The 19,153-nt window shown below is 52.1% G+C and overlaps 1 pseudogene across 1 annotated transcript in view; it reads right to left on the bottom strand.

Annotated features, from left to right (window-relative positions):
• Positions 1 to 949: 949 nt before the first annotated feature.
• Positions 950 to 19,153, bottom strand: part of LOC308620796 (guanylate cyclase D-like) — a 72,480-nt pseudogene continuing 54,276 nt past the window's right edge. Inside the window, exons 13-17 of the transcript XR_014017895.1 lie at positions 16,354 to 19,039; positions 15,399 to 16,148; positions 7,542 to 7,628; positions 5,821 to 5,907; positions 950 to 1,501 (exon numbers count right to left, since the gene is read on the bottom strand). The product of XR_014017895.1 is annotated as a guanylate cyclase D-like (transcript). The remainder of the gene's footprint in view (positions 1,502 to 5,820; positions 5,908 to 7,541; positions 7,629 to 15,398; positions 16,149 to 16,353; positions 19,040 to 19,153) is intronic.

A 19,153-nucleotide genomic window follows, 5' to 3' on the forward strand; every position in this document is an offset into this window, starting at 1 on the left:
AGGTCCACAGGCCCCATGTGGGCCACACAGAGTTCACTGGAGGAACCAGGGCCACACTTCTGGCCTCCAGGCCACAGGGGCACCGCACGTGCAGACACCATCACGCACAGAGCCGTGGGCACGTCCCCACAGGTGGGCATGTGTGCACCCTCCCTTCTTAGCCCTTCTGCAGGCCTGCTTGGGGCCAGTTGTGGTGTTTCCAGCCCTTTCCATTAATTTTCGCAACGACATGGGAGGTAAGGGTGACCGGTCCCATTTTGCATTTGAGGAAATTGAGGAATAAAAAGATTAAGCCCAATGTTGTGCCGGTCGGGATGGCAGGGGCATCTCCCAAAGTAGAGTCTAACACTTTCCACCACACAGCAGCTCATGGCTCCACACACATCGCCCACGTCCCTCTCACATCTACACACACATATACACAAACACACACACACAAACACACACACACACACGGCACAGCCCCCAGCAGAATATTCTCACGACACCCAGTTCAGTTTTAGTGCCAGCTCCCCCCTCCCAAGGGGTCTTTTGAAGAAGGACGAGTTTGTTTAGGGCTTAACCTGCCCCCTGGCCCCCGCCCTCTCCCCTCAGTCAAGGAAATGAATTCCACGTGTGCCTGGGCCTGGTCTGTCTGCTCTGAGATCAGCCTCGGGGGTTTGGAAAGTACACTTTGATGTTGGAAGCTAGTTTAATGAGTTGGATGTGGGTTGTTTTTTTTTTTCCTGTAAGACAGAAGTCTCATTTTCCTAAGAACCCAGGAATTATGACTCCCCTCCCGACCCCTCCCCTTAGATTCTGGGAGCCCAAGACCCAGACTACCAACACAGTGCTCACAGATGCCCAGAGGGTTCCTGCCCTCTGTCAGGAACAAGCCTCATGTGGGCCTGCTCCACACCCATTTTAGAGATGACAAAGCAGAGGCTCTGAGAAGTGGTGTAATGTGAGCAGGTGGTCCAGTGGCTCCTGGAGCCCTCGACTGCCTGGCTCCAGCTCCTGGTCCCCGTCTTGCTTCTGCCTGGGGCAGCTGTGCCACTCAGGACAAATGACCTCCTCCCTTGGGGCCTGGGCACCTCGGTATGATGGGGACGGTGTTCTCAATGGAAGGAATAGTAAGCTCTCAGAGTCAGAACCATTTGTCCAGAACAAAGCGCTCTGGGAAAGGAGAGAATGTTTCTATTTTTATTGTTTCTGTGTCAGGAGGCAAGTTTACCTGTAGGATTCACATAGGAACGCATCAATTACTATCACTCTAGGGCACATATTAACGAGTGCCCTGTTGGCCGCCAGGGAGCTCCCAAGGGAGTTCTTTGTGGGGAGTGGAGCAGGGAGAGGGCTTGGGGGTGTCCAGTCACAGGAGTCTCTGGGCTGGACATTGCTTCGTCCCTCTCCTCAGGTCCTGGCCGAGGCCCTCCCCGAGCTCCAGGGCCCGTCTCTGCTCTGGTGGGCTTTGGCAAAGGCCACCTTGATTTCTTGGTTTATGAGGTCCTGCCAGGTGTCCCTAGGGGAAAAGGACAATCAAGAATAATAAACCCGGGCTTCCCTGGTGGCACAGTGGTTGAGAGTCCACCTGCTGATGCAGGGGATACGGGTTCGTGCCCCGGTCCGGGAGGATCCCACATGCCGCGGAGCGGCTGGGCCCGTGAGCCATGGCCGCTGAGCCTGCGCATCCAGAGCCTGTGCTCTGCAACGGGAGAGGCCACAACAGTGAGAGGCCCGTGTACCGCATAAATAATAATAATAATAATAATAATAATAAACCCCACCCAGAACAACAGTGGTGGGCGTTTAGAGCCCACAGCTGCTTACAAGGAGCCCCTCACATTCCTTGGCTTCTCCTGATCTCTGCAGCAGCCCTGTGATGGGCATACCACTGCCCTCTGCACTTCGAACTTTAGGGCACCGAGGCCCAGGAAGGTGAAGTGCCACTCACTCATTTGCATTTGTGGCTTTGAATCCAGAGGCCTCCCAGGAGATAGGCAGCTAGCCCCAGCTTTGTCCCCTAATGCTCTGCAGTGAGGGGTTCTGTGATACAAATCAGGATAGGGACACTGGCCCCTGAGCCTGCGTACACTTTCATTTTCTCGTCTGCTTCCCACGTGTGCCCAGAGGAGCGTAGAATGGGGTTATCGCCTTTGCACGGAGAAGGGAGCAAGGCTGTGAGTGACAGCCAGGGCCTCAGAGCAACCTGGCAGGGATACTTCTGAGCCTGGTTGTCGGGGCAGAGTGGAGAAAAGGGGCCCCTGTGTGGAGTGTCTCTGTGACACGTGATGGGAGGCCCATCTGCAGGCACTGCTGCCTGGGTTGTGGCTATACCAAAACATGAAGGGGGTGGGGAGTTTGGTCCCCTTCCCCTGATCTCCACCAGCTTCTCCAAACATCTCCAAATATAAAGATAAATAACTTCTGCAGATATGGCAAATACAGAAAGTGAGGATAAAAACAACTTTAGAAAACCTGACTTAAAAATCAAGCTATAGCACACAGTTCAAGTAAAAATTTGGTAACTGCCTCATAAACACAAGTCCAAGACAAGTTCCCATCCAGCTGGCCCTTCCTGCAGAGATTCTGTGTGTCTGCCTGCATGTCTGTCTGTGTTTCTGTGGGTCTATCTGTGGCCTCATCTCCAAGCAAACGGAGGGGCATGTGGTAGTGTTTCCACATTTGTATGTATCTGATGCCCACGCCAGGTGGAGCGTGTGTATGCATATGCAGGTGCACTTGGGTGCTCGGGCCCCTGTGCGCCCACCTGCTGGATCTGAGCCCGTGGGCCTAGGTGAGTGTGGGATTCTTCCCTGCTGCCTAGAGGCCTGGGAGGCTCCCAGGTCAGGTGGAGCTCACTGGGGCTAATCTCCGCTCTCTTCCCTCCCTGAGTCAAGAAGATGAAAATGTTGCTGGCACTTTCTAAAGTTTCTGGCCTGGAGTGGACACGTCATCAGCTGAGAGAGCTCAGGATGACGAATGGCTGCCAGACCTGCTGGTTCCCACTCCTAGGATGGGGTGGGTTGGAGCAGGGCTGGGAGCTCACCTCCCTGGGTGCCTGCCGCTGGCAGACCCGCAGGCATATCGGCCAGCCAGACTCTCCTGGGGAAAGTTCCATAAATGCATCAGCAAGAAATATCAGGGAGAAACAATTGCTACAGTGACACAGTGTTGGGAGATGGGATGGCGGCTGCAGCAGGACTCCAATTAGAGTGTGTGATGAGAGTCCTCGTGAAGGAAGCAGCAACAGAGCTGAGACCTGCAGGATAGGGAGGGACCAGGCCAGGGGACAGTGAGAACGAAGGTCCTGAGGTGGGAAGCTCGGTGTGTCTTGAGGAGCAGCAGGGAGGCCCCGAGGAGGTGACTCACAGCAGAAGGTGCTGGAAAGCTGAGCCCGAGGGGCAGGCCCAGGCCAGACAGAGTGGGACCTCAGAGGCAGCATGAAAGAGTTCAGGTAGGAAGACCCCAAGTGTGTGAAAGATGGAACTTCCATGTGAAACGTGTTTGTGTTTTATTGAAAGATTGCTCTGGCTGCCGGGCAGAGATGGATGAGGGGAAATGGCAAGAGTCCCCACAGTGACCAGGAGAGCCGGGGTGATGGTGAAGTCGTCAGCTTCGGGCTGTGATGGAAGCAGAGCTCCAGGACTTGCTGAGGACTCCAGGACAGTGTCCGGCTTTCTGACTGAGGGTGGCGAGGCCACCCACAAGAAGAGAACTCTGGTGGAGGCCAGGCTGCCAGATGGACCTGGTGGGTCTGAGGTCCCATGAGAGCTCCCAAAGAACTATGGAGGGGGTCTGGGGCCAAGACCCAGAAGGGGTGTCATCAGCATCAGGATAGGAAGGGATGCCCCGGGGAGGAGCCCTGTGCAGCCCCAGCAAGGAAGAGTTGGGGAGAGGAGAAGAGCTGCCGGGGAGCCCAGGGGGGAGAAGTTGGAGACAGGGAAGCGCAGCGAGGGCGCCGAGGAGGCCTTGGAGAGCCTTTCTAGGAAGAGGGAGGCCGGGGAAATGTTACCATGCAATCAGGCTGGTAACTAAAACTGCCCACGGAGCTGGTGACATGGGTGGAAGGCACCGGTGACCTCACAGAGCCTTCTGGGTGAGTGGTGGTGGAAGTCAGGCTGCGAGGGCCGGCAGGAGAGGAAGATGAGGAAGTGAAGTCAGCGTCAGCAGACGGGCCTTCTGAGAAGGCTGGCTGCCCATGGAGGCAGAAGTGGGGTGGAGGCCCAACGGCTGTGAGATCAGAGGACGGCAGCTGGAGTAGAGGACCCAGAGGGACTGGACAGGGTGAGGGGCCGCAGATCTCTCCTGGGGCTGCTGTGGCCCACGGGAAGGCCAGGGAGGTCAGGGACCTGCCCCACGTCACACAGCCAGTCCCGAGCCCGGTCCTCTCCCGGCAAACCGTCTGCAAAGTTGAAGGACCCCGGGCTGTCTGGGGGCCTTTCTGTGAACACAAGCTGGTTTTGCACCCAGGAATCTGGAGTGTCCTTATAAAAAAGGGTGCATCTGTGTGTGTGCTGCACCCTGAGGGCTTCTCCATATGCCCATCCATCCCCGTCCTCCTCCCTACCTCGCTGGACCCCACTGTGTGTCAGGGAGGGCACTCAGGGATGAAGATGAACAGGGCACTGCCTGCCCCCAGGCACTGCTCTGCCCGGGTTCCCTGGGGTCCTGAGGCCTGGGGGCAGCCTGATAGCTGGGGGGCAGGGATGCTCTGACGGCCCTCAGCTCCTGTCCATATCAATCCTTCCCCTTGGAGGATGCGCAGCCTAGGCTGCTTTAGTGCTGGTTTTTTCCCAGGAAGCCCATGTGTGCCCCACACGTTTCTGGTCTTTGAGAGATGGGAGGCGGCCATCCTGGAATTGCTGCAAGGAGTCAGTTGGAAGTTCTAATGAAGGAAAGACCCTGGGCAGGAAGCTCTGATGTGGTCGTGCTGTGGGCCCCTGATGGGGCTCTGTCCATCCCCAGGCCAGCCACCCACTGGTGGAATCAGCCCGTGGGCCCCTGTGGGCCCCTGGGCTGCCTCATTTCTAGGAAACTAATTCTCAGCTATGGGCAGCACCTGCGCCCTGTGGCCCCCTGTGGACCGCCCGGTGCTCGAGTGGAAAAGAGTGAGGAACAGCACGTTGCAGTAAAATGTTCTTGCTTCCCCCGCTCCCCCATCTCACCTGTGTTGCCCTCAGTGAGGGACATGGGGTCGCAAAGGACAGAGGACAAAGGAAAGAGCCCAACTGCAGGGCAGGCACCAGCTCTGAGAATCTGTTTCTTTTGGCCCCTAAAATATGAGGGCCTTTGATCTGTAATTTCCTCGTCTGCGGAAATAGTCTGCACTCAAATGCTTTACCACTGAGCTATACCCGCTGCGGAAATAGTCTGAATGGTGACAAACGCCCAGTGATATTTATCAACGTATCACCTGTAACGGGCTCAGAATGGGAAGACTCTACATGCTGCGTGACAAGAGGGAGGATGAGCTAATCACGGCCGCCACATGTTGCAGTCCTGATGCTGTGACTACAAGTGTGAGTAAAGTGCTCTGAATGATACCCAGGGTGCTCAGGACGCTGAGAGGAGAGCACAGACCAGAATGAGAAGTTATGGAGGCAGCATGATCTCATCCACGACATAGACATCAGAAACAGGCTGGCAGGAACCATGCGAAAGTGCTAACAGTGGCTGTCTCTCAGGAGTGGAAAGACGGCGATTATTTAATCATTAAAGAATTCTGTATTTTCCAAGTTATCCCCGCTAGGCAGGTAATACCTTTATAATCAGAAAAATAACAAGCATCAAATTTCAAACAACAGAGGCCAAGCTTTGGGGGAAATTCCACTTACTCACCCGGGGTTTGATGTCCAGAGGTGTGGGGAGAGGTCTGGGGAGGCCCGCCTTCCCCACCAGCCAGTAGGCCTCCTTGAAGTCCCTCCCCTGGAAGAAAGAGAAAAAGAGTTGAACATACCTTCTCAAGCAGAGAGCCAGGGCAGAGGCACGACTCCCACAGCTGGGAGGAAAACAGCCTAGAGCCTAGAGGCAGATTGGGTCCAAATCCTGGCTCTGGGGCTGCCTGGGGGCCTTTCTGTGAACACAAGCTGGTTTTGTCACTTCTAGCTGTGTGACTTTGGCCAACTTACTTCACTTCTCTGTGCCTCCGTTTCCTGAATACCTCATAGAGTGGTGAGGATTAAATGAATTAATATTTATCCATTAGAGAAATAAATAAATAATGAATCATGAGTTCTATAACCAGCAGTCATGGAATGCTAAGATCCCAGGATTCTGTGATTTGTGATTCTCCCAAACTGTTGAAGGATACAGTGGTCTCCCCTGGGATGGGGGTGCAGCTCCCCGGGGGGTCAGGATGGGCTGTCCTAGAAGTTTCACACGCCACCTGGACCAGGGATGGGTATTGCCCCTTGGATCCCTCAGGTCAGCCCAAAGAACCTGAGGTTGGCGTACTGCCCTCCCCACTCCCACTCTGCATCCCCTTCTGTCATCAGAATCCCCTGCTCCTTAGGACATCTAGTGCCGACTCCCCCAGACAAGACACGCCTGCCCTTACTCCACTCGCCCATCACTTCAGCCTCCAAAGCAAAGGATTCCGCTTACGCTGGCCCTCAGGCTGTGTGACTTTGGATAAGTTACTGCTCCTCTCTGAGCTGCTGCTCTGACATTTCACCGTTTAATGAAGTGAGTCTTGTGGAGCCCCCCACGGGAGTCCCCCAGTTTCTGGGGCCCAGTTGCAACCCTGGGCCTTTAAATGCCCCAGCTGCTCCAGTCACTCCAGTAGGCCTGGCTCTAGCTGAGGAATTGGGGAAATGAAAGGCGGTGGGGTAGGAAGAAAAGTCATTCATAGGATGGTACCATTACCTTACTGAATGTTAACATTAAAAAAAAGAATGCGGACATGACAGACCAATTTCTGCCTTTGAGGGCTGATGGGCAGGTACAGCCCAACATCACACTGACAACACCAGAGGGCCAGCTGTGGGACTGGTGGGTGCACAGAGAAGGCATGACAGTTATTTCTGGGGGAGAGGAAGGAGAGGGACATTCCTGGGTCAGGGCAGGCTTCAGTGAGAGCTAAGGTCTGTGCTGCTAGGGTTCTGAAGGATGAGTAAGAGCCCAACAGGGCTATGGAGAAGGCACAGGCTTTGGAGCCACCAGACCTAGGATTCAGCTGTGTGACTCTGGGTAAGTCTCTTTGCCTCTCTAATTTAATTTCCTCAAATGTAAAATGGGGACGTGGATCCTCCTTTCATTATTTCTGTGGTAATAAATATGTTACTATCTGTGGTGCACCAGCGTGCTGCCCAGGTAGGTCATCAAGAGAAGTAACTTCTCTGCCCCGGCCCTTCTCCTTATGAGGAGCCAAATGAGGGAGGGACTCCCTGGAAGAAATGTTTCCTTAGAATTTGGGGAGTGAGGAGGACATTAAAGGTGATCAGCTCCCAGGCCGGCATTTCCTTTAGCTATGTCAGTCAGATGAGAAGCTCTCCTGCTGCCCGCAGAAACTGGACCTCTGGAGACATTTCCCATCAATCCCAGGAAAGAAAGTCTCTCACCTTTAGCTCAGTCTGGCCTCTGATATCAATTTTGTAGCCTTCATCCAGGCTGAGCCGTGTCTGGGCGGTGCTTATGAATTCTGTATGCTGAGAAGAAAGGTAGTAGTCACGTTACCACCTGGTGACAGCATTACCCAGTGTTTGGTAAAATCATTAAGAGCCTGTAGCAGCCCCAGTTCCAGCCAGTCATGCACACAATTCTGATCCATGCAGTACCTTTTGCCTGGCCCTCTTGTCCCCCTAGTAGATTGCTGGGCACTAAAGTGGAGGTCTCAAGGGAAAGGAAACTACATGGATTGATTGTTAAGGAGAACTCAAGATGAAGTCAGAACCCTAGGAACATAATCTCTACTTGTAGGGAAGTCTTTGAAGGCTGAGTCAGTGCAGATAAGCAGTTATTTTTCTTTTAAGGGCAGGGCTCCCCTCTAGGGCCACACATCTGATTAAGCAGGATACATACTGAGCGACATGAGGGAGCACACAACCTGTGCAGCCAGGAGCAAAGGCTCAGTTTTTTCAGCTGCTCTAGCCAGGCCATCAGAGAGGCTCCTGCTGCCAGCAAGGGTCTAAAACAGCATATCTTTTTTTAATTGAAAGGGGTCTACTCATTGGAAAGATGGGGAAACCAAGACCTAGAGGAAGAGCATTTTGCTCAAGGACACTAAGCACATCGGACCCAGTCAGGGTGAAGACCCAGGTTTCCTGCCTCTGGAGTCATTGTTTTCCCTGCTAATTCTCTCATGAGATCATCACAAAAGCCCTGCGCAAAGTTAAAAGAACCAGTGACATACATCATCTCCTTCTAGTTGTTTTACTGATAACTAGGGTACGCTGCCACCAGGCGGTGATTTGGTTACTAAGCACTGTTTCAAATAGCCAGGCTGCAGGGGTCATTGAGAGAGTCCTTCCCTGGGCTTCCCTAGGATAGAAATATGAGACACTCACGTATCCCTGTAGACTCCATCTGGGATGCGGTGTTAACTGTGTCCCCAAAGAGGCAGTACTGAGGCATGGTGAGACCTACAACCCCCACCATGCAGGGCCCTGAAACTCAGTTGTGCCCAGTGAGCTCCAGCAGGTCCTGGACCCAAGAGAAGTCTCTACAACACTCTTGTCCCTCCAGTTCTCCCCAAACTGCTGTCCCCACCTCACATCTTGGGCTCCAGCTGGGGGGTGAGGATGAAGCTGTATGGAATCTCCAAGAACACCCAGAGAGGAGATGACATCTATGCCAGGCTGTGGGCTGGGGGTAGGGGGGCACAGATAAATTGGAGCCAGGCTCTGCTCTTAGTATGCTCCCAGCCTGGTGGGGAGATACGTATAAATGCTAATCAGTGTTGTGAAGAGGGAAGCACCAGGGCTGTGCCAGCCCAGAAAGAAGACTCTGACCCAGCCCAGAGGACTTCGTGGAGGAGGCAGTACCTAAACTGTGTCTTGAAGGATGAGAGAATGAGTCAGCAGGGAACAGCAGGTGCAAAGGCACAGAGGCAGAGAGCCCACATGCCTGTGGGAAACTGCTAGTGGCTGGGTATAGACAGAATACAAAGTGGAAAGTGGTGGGAGATGTGGCTGGAGAGAATAGCAAGGCCCTTGGAGGCTATGAGGGGGGTGGGGAGTTTGGACTTTATCCCACAGATGAAGTTATGGAGAGAGGAAGGGGTGAGGGCACGAGAAGGATATTCTATAGTAGAGACCCTGAGGTCTCTCCTAGTCCCCTCCCAGCAAATATTGACTTGTTTGCATGACCACAGAAGGTCTCTGTTCTGCCTCTTCCATCAGACCATCAGCTCCTCAGCATGGACTTAGATGACCTTGACAGATGTTGAGATAAAAAATATATATGTGTGTGAATCTGAGCATCACAGATTCTTTGATTTATGACATCTTAGAACCTTAAAATAATAGAAGAAAAAAAGAATTGTAAAAATTTTCTATTATGGATTTTTAGAATCTCAGGATTCCAGAAGCACGCCATTGGGGTTGCCCCAGCCAGCGTCCCAGGCAGGGTTGGGAGACTCCCGCAGCCCCAAGTCCGTATCTGAGTGCAGTCTAGCCCTGATGTGAATGGGCACAGTGGGCGCGTGCCTCATCCGGAAGTCGCCCACAGAGCTGAGGATGTCCAAGGCCATGTTGGTGATCTCAGCCTCATGCTGGCTCCTGTTGCACCGGGGCAGCCCTGCTGCCACCATTTAGGCATCCCCGATGGTCTCCACCTAGAAGTCACAGCCTTCATGCTCCAGGACAAGACCCCCCCTCCTTGGACTGACCCACATCCCACACAAGGCCACCTCTCTGGACTCCCTGACCCAGCCCTCAAGTCTTTGGCGAACAGTGCCATCTTTCCCAGGCCTCCCATCCCAGCCGCTCTGGCAATAATTAGACCTGCACATTTCAGATCACCTTTGTCTGAATTGCAGGTCTTACCTCTGACCCCAGACCATGAGCTCCTTGGCAGCAGCCCTGGGTGCCCCATCTGCACAATGCCGCAGCAGCAGATCAGGGCTTCATCTGGAGAGGAGTGCATGTATATTGGATATACAGCCTATTTCCCAAACCCTTGGCCTTCCAAGGTGTACTAAAAAGAATGTAGCGTTTGAAATCCAAGAGATGTGGATACAAACCCCGGCTCTGCCATTTACCTTGGTCAGGCCACTTCACCTGTGCAAGCCTCAGTTCCTCTTATATGAAATGCATATTAAAGATAAAGATTTAAGAGCCAGTTTTGTCACAGATGCTCAGTAAACAGAGACTTCTCTTGTTACCATCATCATCATCATCATTATCATCACCATCATCATCCATCACCATCACCACCACGATCATCATCATCATCTTCTCCTGGGCTAATGCTTTTGGAAACGATAGAATCCCAGAGTCTCAGAATTAGGAGGGACTTTAAAGGCCACCCACTTGCCTCCCCATGGCTGTCCGGTCCTGCTCACGTCTCCTTCCTGAGGTGGCTTCTTCTCCCTCGGGGCAACTCTGATTTACAAAAGTTGAGTTGAATGGTAACCTGCCTTTCACCTGCTGGTTCCAGCTCTACCCCCTGAACTCAAGCCACAGTTCTTTCCTATTCTGAAGCTCATTCTCTATTCTGAAGGCCCTGTTCCAGGTGCTGGGGACACAGATGTATACCGTGACCTTCTCCCCTGCCACAGGCCAGGCCAGCCAAGGTTGAAGACAGCAACTCTATACCTCAAGTCTTCCCATCTGCAGGTTAAAGAGCCCAGCTCCTGCACTGCCACTCCTACAGCAGGCACATGCAGGCATCCCTCGGACCTGTGGATCAGAGCTTTCCCTCTGGCCAGGCATAGCCACTCTCCCTCAGCACCTGGTAGACAGTAATAATAATGATGATGCTTCTCGTGCCCACAGGGGGTACTATAATTCAATAAATTTCTTTCGCACACCATTATCTGTGGACTGTGCCCTACGACCTATGTCCCCCAGCTCTTTCCCTCACCCAGAATATCCCTGCCCCAATACCGGGAAGTGGTCTGCCCTAATCATGCCACATTCTGCTCGTATACTTAAATTTCCTCCCTACAGCAAGAGGCTTAAAATTTACTCCCCATGGAGCTAGCAATCAAGGACTCCCATGATTCGCAGAATTTCCTGACTTATTCCTAACTCTTGCTCCTGGTTCCCCACGTTTCAGCCAAACGGGAAACTTCCTGCTTCCCGCAGAGACACTCAGCACTTGCTCACCTCCAGGCCCTGATGGTCTAGTCCCTCTGCCTAAAATGGTCTCCCCCAGTCCCTATCTGTTGAGATCCAAGCCGTCCATCAGCCCAGTTTTCACTGCATCGAGTCCATTAAATCTCCCGGTCACCAGCTGGGGAAAAGATGTTTCCTTCCTCAGGGCTGTAACCTCCATCTCCCTCCCTCCCCATCATCTTCACTTGCTGTGGGCTGGTCTGAATGTGGCTGGGTCAGGGGAAGGGCTGCCCCCCACTGTGTACATTTCCACAGAGGAGAGAGACCTCCCACCCCACGCCCCCGGGAAAAAGATGAGCAAGCCCTGGCTTTCCCCCTGCCCACACCCTTCTTCCCCGCAGGAGGACGAATGCATCATCTGATTGGCAAGATTGGAAGAAGGTCTAAGCAAGTGCTCCCTTATTACTCATATAACCAGCCGCTATTCCAAACCCTTTACAAGAATTAGGTCTTCACAAGAATTCTGTGAGGTAGGTAGTATTACTATTGCCATTTTGTAGACAGAAACTGGGCCAGAGAGGTTAAGTCACTCGCCAACGTCACACAGCACAGATTTGAACTTGTTCAGTCTAGCTCCAGAGCCCATATGCTATGCTGCCTCCTGATGCACATGGTTTGGGTTCTTTCTCTCTCTCTGTTGGGGAGAATCTGCCTGCTATGTGGGGTTTCCCTCTGTTCCTGCCCTGCACATGGTCAGCACGTGTGTCTGGGCCAGGTCCTGCTTCCCAGAGGTAGCCTGGGAGATCCACTGCTTGCTAGCCCCTCTTCCAGCCCACCAGGTGTGCAGCTGCAATTCAGGAAGAGACGCCAGCTCTGGGGACCCAGCACTGCCTCAGATGGGTGATCCAAGGTCCAAACTGGGGAGGAGGAGCAGTAGAAAGCCCCAAGGTGGCCACACATCCAGACCACATTCTCCAAGTGGCTAAGCTGACCTCTAGCCCTCCACCTGCTTGCCACCTAAGCTGGAAGGGAGAGTTTGGTGTAATTAATAACCATCCCTATAACCCCAGCAGCAGAAAGATGACCAGGCACAGGCCCTGCCCTTTAGGAACTCAGACTCACAAAGACGATCACTCAGAGACTCCTGTCGTAAGGGGCACTCAGCTACAAATGAGGGCTGCGCAGCTCCCTGTGCACAGGTGTGGTCCTCTTGCAGCTGGGAGAACACAGCCAGAGGAGAGGTGGGTGCAAAGGTTTCCATACTAACAAACACAGAGGTGAATTCTAACTCCACCACTGGCTTGCTGTGTGACCTTGGGCAAGTCACCCACCTCTCTGAGCCTGTATCCTCATCTGTACAGTAGGGATAATAATGCATCCCTCTGAGGGGCATTTCGAGGGTTAAATGAGATATCCTGTGACAATCCGTAGGCCAGGCCAGTCCTCTGTAGACATTTAAGTGGTATATCTATACCCCCCGCAATTCTGTGCTTTCAGGGGGAGGCGTCAGCACGTGCACGTGCTGGTGCTCATTGTCGTGTTTGTAGGAACAACAGCAATTCCTCTCACACTGCTTAATCTGCAGAACCACCCTAAGCCATAGGCACTTTCACCTCTGTTTTACAAATGGGAACTTGAGGCTCAGAGAGGTGAAGTGATGTGCCCAGGGTGGCTCAGCAGTATGGCCGGGGCCACGCCCACCCGCCAGGCGGAGTGGCTGAGGTAAACCCTCTCCTCCCCTGCAGCCCACTCAAGCCCTGCTCCAGAGTTATGTCCATGAAAGTGCTCACTCAGCGCGTGCTGGCAGGGAACCACAGACCCCTGTGGGACCAGGAAATGATCGCCTGGCTGCCTCCCAGCCCAGACCGGATTAAAGAGCAGTAACCAGATCCTGCTGGGACGGAGGGGAAACCAAGGCGGCTGCGTGAGCGATGAGAGCTGCGCTTGCACATGGGGAGGACCCGGCCTCCTGTTTCCCCACATCTGGATGGGTGTGCAGGCCTTGTTTTATTTCATTTCACTCTGCCAGAAAGATGCAGACCTCTTGGCCAGAGTTCAGAGCAGATCAGAAAGCGTGATTCAGAGCTGGGAGGGACACATGTGTGAGAAAAGATTAGCAGGGGAGGAAGAGACAAGGTCAGGGGTGACTCAGGGCACATCAAAGCTGCAGGGCTCAGCAAGACGAGATGAGGAATCTTTTCCTGGGGCCCACGGTAGCTCTGGAGGCAAGAGGGAAACAGCCAGCATGACAGAGAGTGCCTCAGACCATGGGCTGAGGCAGGAACGGGGAATGGGAAGGAAGATGTGTGCTAGGAATTCCAGTGGCTCAGGTTTCCGCGGGTCAGTATGGGGCAGTGGACAGAGCTGGGTGGTGGTGGTGGACATGGCACTTTCCTGTCCTGGCTCTGTCACCTACCAGCTCTGTGACCTCAGGCAAGGCACTTCCCTCTCTGGGCCTCAGTGAGCTCCTCATTTAGTCAGCACATGTTTCCTGAGGACCTACCATGTACTGGACATTGCCAAGCACTGGGGACAGAGCGGTTTAGGTTGGAACCAACAGGTCCAAGGGTAGTTATGAGAGCATCACGCAGGAGCTCTTAACCATGTCTGGGAGGGCAGGGAAGCTAACCTGAGACCAGGAGGGAGCAGAAGGGGAGAGAGAGCAGGGCTCCAGGAGGAGGGAACAGCATGTGCAAAGACCTTGTGGTTAGAGAGAGCAAAGCTTGTGTGAGGAATACAGAGGACTGCAGGGGCGGAGTGCGGAGATGCAGTGGGAAGGGAGGAGGGGCCAGCTCCTGGAGGGCCTTAGGGGCCGCTAGGAACCTGTGACTTTATCCTGAGGCTGTCTGTGTCCCGGGATGGTGAGCCCTGATGAAGTGGGGTTATAGGACCAGAATGCCCAAGTTCAAGTCTCAGCTTCACATTCTGCTGGGACTATGTAATTAGACAAGCTGCTTAACCACCTGTTTCTTCAACTGTAAATTAGGGGTGCTATTATCTACCTCATACATGATGATCAAATGGGTTAATACATATAAGGCATCTAGACTGTGTACCAGTGTCTGGTATACAGTAAGCACTCAATAAGTACTGGCGATTACTGTTGTCAGGACACTGTATGTAATGCTACCAGCAGACTTCCTCGCACCTCAAAGAGTTAGTTCTCTCCTCTGAAACTTCCTGCCCATGCATCCTTTCCATCCTGGCTTCAGCCCAGGGCCTGGCCCTCCCCAGTCCCGGTTTTCCTGGAGGGCGGTGGCAGGAAGGGGGCTGGCATGTCACAAACGAAGGCTAAGGCCAGGGGAGCCAGAGTATGGCTGTTTCCTGGAGCTTCCTCCCCACCTCATCCACTGTGTCTGAGGCTGACCTAGGACTCCCCAACTATTGGATCAGAATAGGGGCAGGGGTGGGGTGGGAAGGCCCCCAAAGCAGGCGTAGAGGGCAGAAAGCTATTCACTTTCACAGGCTCACAGTTTACACAGCACTTCTACCAGGGGGAGAGGACCTGCCCATCATCTGTGAACCCCTTGGACTGGAGTCATTATTCCTGTTTTATAGATAAGGAAACAGAGGTCCAGAGAGGGGAAGACAAAGTGACACAGAAGCTGGTGTTCAGGGTGGGACTCAAACCCAGAATCGAGGGGTGCACAGGGACTAGATTGTGGAGGATCTTGACGGCTCTGCCAAGGCCCCTGCTGCCCACTCCATCGTCTCCCACCCACCACCCACTCCTACCACTGGCCCACTTCATGTCTAGCCATCACAACCCATTCAGCATCCCTCCCAATTACTAGGTCCACCCTCTCAAGCCTCAAGCTTTAGCACTTTATTCCCCCATTGCTTGCCTGGAGCAACCACACCCAGGCTGGACAATGCTAGGAAGACAACACCTCCTCCAGGAAGCCTTCCTTGCTCTTTATTCATCTACTCCCAGCTGGATTTGGGGCCCTCTCAGCCTCCAGCACTGAGAGCTCGCTGAGGGCAGGCACAGAAGCTGACTCACCTTTTGGCCCTTGCCTGGCACAGGTTGAATTTCTTTCCCCACCTCTTAAATCTGGGCTGGCCTTTTGACTTGCTTTGACCAATAGAATATGTCAGAAACAGCAATGTGCCTGATCCCAGCTTAGATCTCAAGAGGCTTCTGGGCTTCTGCCTTCTCTCTCAGAACTTTGCCACACCATGTAAACAATACCAACTCACCTGCTAGAGGGTGAGATACCATGTGGACCAGAACTGAGTTATCTCAACAAAGGCTCCAGAGTCCAGCCAAGATCAGCAGAGTCTCCTTTCGCCCACAACTGACCACAGATGTATGAGTGAGACCAGCTGAGTCCAGAGACATTTCCAGCTGGACCTATAGGCTTGTGAGCAATAATAAATGCTTATCATTTTACACCACTGGGTTTGGGGAGATATTTGTTACACAGCAATAGCTTACTGATAAAAAAATGCATAAATAAATGACAGGAAGTAAATGTATGATGCAAACACAACATAGAGGAGGGAGAGATGGAATGCCTGCCTCTTGGTCCTCTCACCCTACACAGGTCATGGTTGCCCAGAACAGCATCAAACAGTGTGTAGAGGTCATTGAGCAAGCCCACCACCTCAATGGGCTCCCTCAGGGCTGAGATGGTGGTAAAGCCTACAGTGTCACTGAAGTATACGGTCACCTGGTCAAAGTACGCTGGCTCCACAGTCGTCCCCATTTTCAGAGCTTCAGCCACAGACTTGAAGGGATGGGAAGGGCCAGAGTCACAAGGTGGGAGGACCATCTTTCCACAGTTGGAAGTGAGAGAGGGATATTTGGGGGAAAATCCTGGGTTGAGTGTCAGGGGATCTGGGATAGCTCTGTTGGTGTGCTGGCTCCCCTCCAGCAAATACCTGCCCCTCTCTGGACATTATTTCCTCTGAGGCCAGATGGGGGACCCTGTGCCTTGTCCTTGTTCCCTAGGGAAAGAGGCAGTAGAAATTCAACATTCATGTGCCCCCAACAGCGCCTAATACATGTAAGCATTCTATTAAAATATGTTGGATAAGTAAACAATGAATGAATTGAATGAATTAATGGAACCAAGATTTACTGAACACCTACTACGTCCTAGGTCCCATGCTCAGAGCCACTGAGGCTAGAGGCACAACCAAGTCCACTCACGGCAGGAGCATCTGAGAGAGCAACCTTTCCATCTTCTGTCTCTCCAAACCCAGCTCCTCAGTGCACTCCTGGATCAGGTCCTCCAGGTTCTGGGAATACTTCTCCAGCATCCACAGCATAGAGTCAGCAACACTGGTCTTCTTGCCTTGGTTGACGTTTTTGAACTGAAAATGGAATGAAACTCCCAATTTGTCCACGAAGGTCAGCACACTCGGCCCTGAGGTTGAGAATCTGGGCCACAGGAATGAACCACACATAGTCCCTGCCTGGAAGAGCCAGATGGTGGGGAGCAGATATGTAATAGACAAGGGTTGGCAACTCTGACAAGTAAAAGCACAGATGGCTGGGAGGAAAAATGGGTTGGTTCTCTATGAGGTGAACAGGCAGGGAGAGAACTTTGCAAAGGAAAGTTTGCCCAGCATTGCATCACCATTAACAAACACATTGGTTCTCACGAAAACACTGTGGAATAGGCATTCTTTGTTCTCAAAGACAAGTGGATGGATGGATGAAGAGATGGGTAAATAGATAAAAGCAATGTATGTAGATTATTTACGTATATAATCTATTTCTACCTCTTTATTTCTCTCCATTTTCAAAAAATTGTTTACAAAATAAAATAATAAATATGTAAGGGTGCTGGGACGAAAGGAGAGTAAAGGTTAAAAAAAAATGTTAATCCAGGAGTGAGGTCTATATGCAAAATGCATGCTAGAATTTGATCACAATTTTGGATATGAGCTTCCTAGCAACAAAGCAAAGAGGGAAATAGAGATTACATAATCTATGGAGTCCATGAGACAACGGAGTATTAAACTAGTTGCTCAAAAGGAACACAACTACTGCTGATGTTGAGCAGAGAGAAGTATGTCTCCTAGGTCTTCATAAGAGGACATTCACATGTTGTTATAAATTGTACCTTCAACAACAACCTTATGGGAAATATGGCACCCAGTTTCCTAGGGAGACTTCCTAGAACCTTCCCCAGTGTGGTTTGCACCTTCCCAAAGTGCAGTCAGTAGGAGAAGCAAATTAATGATGATCAAAGTGGAGGGGTTCATTCCTGTCTAAATCCAGCATCTCGACCTTTGTGTGTGTATAGGTGTGTATGCAACCAACCTTCATTGATACTGCTTCTCTCAGGCAAATGTCTGTAAGGTAGGGAGTAGCAGCAGCCCCTGAAGAGCACCTATTTTGTATTGCTCATCAAAAGCAGAGGCATAAGCTTTAGAGGTCAGTTGCCATGAGTGTGACAGCTGCTGACCTTGAGACAGCAATATGGACAAGAAGCTGACTGTAAGGTCATCTCTGCAAGGAAGGCCCCTATTTTATAAATTAAAAAACAAAGAAACTTGCCAAGGACAACATAATGGTGGAACAGAGTTTCAAACTGAGGTCTATTATATATTAATGTCATCACCAGCCACCCCTCTGAATTATTTTATCATTTGGAATGTGTTTTCCATTGTTTCCCTTGCATTGCCCAGGAACAAAATCAATAGGATCAATAGGATCAATAGGATCAATAGGATCTACAAATAACAATCACTTTCTTCTTCCTTTACAACGTTCATTTTCTTGCTTAATTGCATTGGCTGGTACTCCCAGAACAATGCTATATGAACATAGCCCAAGTCTTTCGACTTCAAGGTCAGTGCTCTTTCTCCTCATTCTCTCCTCAGAAAATTACTTATTTTTTTTTTTGACTTGGTTATTTTACTTGATGGTCACACCAACATGTCAAGTTAGACCAGAGTTAGTCTTTCTAGGCATCACCTAAGGAGATCTGAGGCTCAACAGTGCAATCAATTTGGCCAAGATCAAGTAGTAGGTAAGTGGAAGCATAGATCTGAATGCAGGCCTTCTGACCCTTAGCCTCCCCACAATGTGATGTAATTCTCACCTTCTGCATGTGAAGTATATCATGTGCCTGTCTCTGCCTTCTCTGCCACTGAGCCTTAGGCAGGCTCACCCCTCACTCAGGGCAAGAGCTTGCTCCCCCACCTCGCTAGCTATGGCAATCTCTGACCCCTGGAAAGATTCTAGGCTGGTGTTTTAAGAACTGGTTGCTCGTCCTAGCTCTGCAACCCACCCTCACAGTGGCCACTGAGAGCTCATTCACTCTGAGGTCCAGATTTCCCATAGGACACCTGTGTGCGTCTCCTGTCTTCCTGCCTCTCTCTCCCTCATCACCTGTCTGGAAGCCCCTCTCGCTCACTGAACCTGTCCTTGGCAACGTTCCCCTGTGGCTGGGGAGTGCAGGGCAGGAACGGGAGGCACAGAGATGTCACCTCAGGCTTGATGGGTTGCTCTGTGGGAGCCATTAGCCTGCTCAGTCAGGCCCACACACTCCACCACCGCCCTGCAAACTCGTACGGGCTTGCCTCCCCCTCTCAATCCAGTCCCCAAGGCAGGCCTGGGGGGCCCCAGTCCCCCTCACATCTTCCATTCCCTGATGCGGGGAACCAGCGCTGCCTACAACGGCCACAAATGGCCCCTCTGCTCTGGTGCCAGGAGGCCCAGCACAGGGTTGGGTCCCCAGCATCAGCACTGCAGAGACAAACCTGGGTTTGGGTTCCAGCCCCACCTTTCACTCCCTCACTTACCTTTGGCAAGTCCCCTCACCTCACTGTGCCTGGATTTCTCTCTTGTAGAGCCCAGATAACAGCAATGCTTCCTTGGAGAGCTATCATTAGGGTTAAATGAAGTAAACACAGCACTTAGCACGGGTCTTGGTGCTCAGGAAGGCAAATGTCCCTGAACCCAGAGTTCTGAGGAAGCTTTCCTCAGATGGTGGATC

Source organism: Mesoplodon bidens (genome assembly GCF_964165515.1).
Source record: "Mesoplodon bidens genome assembly, chromosome: 7".
NCBI classification, from domain to species: domain Eukaryota; kingdom Metazoa; phylum Chordata; class Mammalia; order Artiodactyla; family Ziphiidae; genus Mesoplodon; species Mesoplodon bidens.